Source organism: Hordeum vulgare, chromosome 1H (assembly GCF_904849725.1).
Source record: "Hordeum vulgare subsp. vulgare chromosome 1H, MorexV3_pseudomolecules_assembly, whole genome shotgun sequence".
In the NCBI taxonomy this organism is placed as follows: Eukaryota; Viridiplantae; Streptophyta; class Magnoliopsida; order Poales; family Poaceae; genus Hordeum; species Hordeum vulgare.
In genome coordinates this window covers 4,429,528-4,431,431 of record NC_058518.1, presented here as the reverse complement: position 1 = coordinate 4,431,431, position 1,904 = coordinate 4,429,528, and positions in this window count along the sequence as shown.

Sequence of the window (1,904 nt, the reverse complement as noted above, 5' to 3'; positions counted from 1 at the left end):
GCTCCGCCCGAGCTCCGCAGAAACGCGATCTAGAGGAAAAACCGTGGAGGTATGTGGTCGGGCTGCCGTGGAAAAGTTGTCTCAAATCAGCCCTAAAACCTCCGTATATATAGGTGGGAGGGAGGGGACCTTGCCTTGGGGCTCAAGGAGCCCCAAGGGGGTCGGCCGAGCCAAGGGGGGAAGGCTCCCCCCCCAAACCGAGTTGGACTTGGTTTGGTGGGTGGGAGTCCTTCCTTCCCTTCCCACCTCCTCTTTTTTTTTCTTTTCTCTTTGATTTTCTTTCCTAGGCGCATAGGGCCCTTTTGGGCTGTCCCACCAGCCCACTAAGGGCTGGTGCGCCACCCTCAAGGCCTATGGGCTTTCCCGGGGTGGGTTGCCCCCCCGGTGAACTCCCGGAACCCATTCGTCATTCCCGGTACATTCCCGGTAACTCCGAAAACCTTCCGGTAATCAAATGAGGTTATCCTATATATCAATCTTCGTTTCCGGACCATTCCGGAAACCCTCGTGACGTCCGTGATCTCATCCGGGACTCCGAACAACATTCGGTAACCAACCATATAACTCAAATACGCATAAAACAACGTCGAACCTTAAGTGTGCAGACCCTGCGGGTTCGAGAACTATGTAGACATGACCCGAAAGACTCCTCGGTCAATATCCAATAGCGGGACCTGGATGCCCATATTGGATCCTACATATTCTACGAAGATCTTATCGTTTGAACCTCAGTGCCAAGGATTCATATAATCCCGTATGTCATTCCCTTTGTCCTTCGGTATGTTACTTGCCCGAGATTCGATCGTTAGTATCCGCATACCTATTTCAATCTCGTTTACCGGCAAGTCTCTTTACTCGTTCCGTAATACAAGATCCCGTAACTTACACTAAGCTACATTGCTTGCAAGGCTTGTGTGTGATGTTGTATTACCGAGTGGGCCCCGAGATACCTCTCCGTCACACGGAGTGACAAATCCCAGTCTTGATCCATACTAACTCAACGAACACCTTCGGAGATACCTGTAGAGCATCTTTATAGTCACCCAGTTACGTTGCGACGTTTGATACACACAAAGCATTCCTCCGGTGTCAGTGAGTTATATGATCTCATGGTCATAGGAATAAATACTTGACACACAGAAAACAGTAGCAACAAAATGACACGATCAACATGTTACGTCTATTAGTTTGGGTCTAGTCCATCACGTGATTCTCCTAATGACGTGATCCAGTTATCAAGCAACAACACCTTGTTCATAATCAGAAGACACTGACTATCTTTGATCAACTGGCTAGCCAACTAGAGGCTTGCTAGGGACGGTGTTTTGTCTATGTGTCCATACATGTAAATGAGTCTTCATTCAATACAATTATAGCATGGATAATAAACAATTATCATGAACAAAGAAATATAATAATAACTAATTTATTATTGCCTCTAGGGCGTATTTCCAACATGTAGGAGGCGCCGACGTCTGCCTCCCCAGCCAGTCCCGATGGACCCGTGGACACGACCCTAGGACTGTCGATGGTCATTGCCAAGCCAAGTTTGCACGATGCAAATTCAAGATCATCGGTGCTCCACGACAAGATGAGGAAGCAGAGTCAGGACCACCCCCACCTCACACCGCACCCGTGAGGACAACACTCATGGGTACATCCCGGGCCGAGCCCAAAACTCACTTACCCGGAGAACACTCCGATCCACCTCCAGCTCAAACCCGGCCCGCCCGCGCACAAACTCTAGGTCAGCGGAGCTGTCATCATGGGTGTAGTCGACTAGCCCCCCACTCCACCGGCTCCAACCCAGGAGAAGGGAGGTCGTCTATCAGGGCTCTAGGATCGGGGGTCCCCAGGCCCATCTGCCTGCGGTCCAGGACCCGTTTCATATTGCGGGCCTTGGG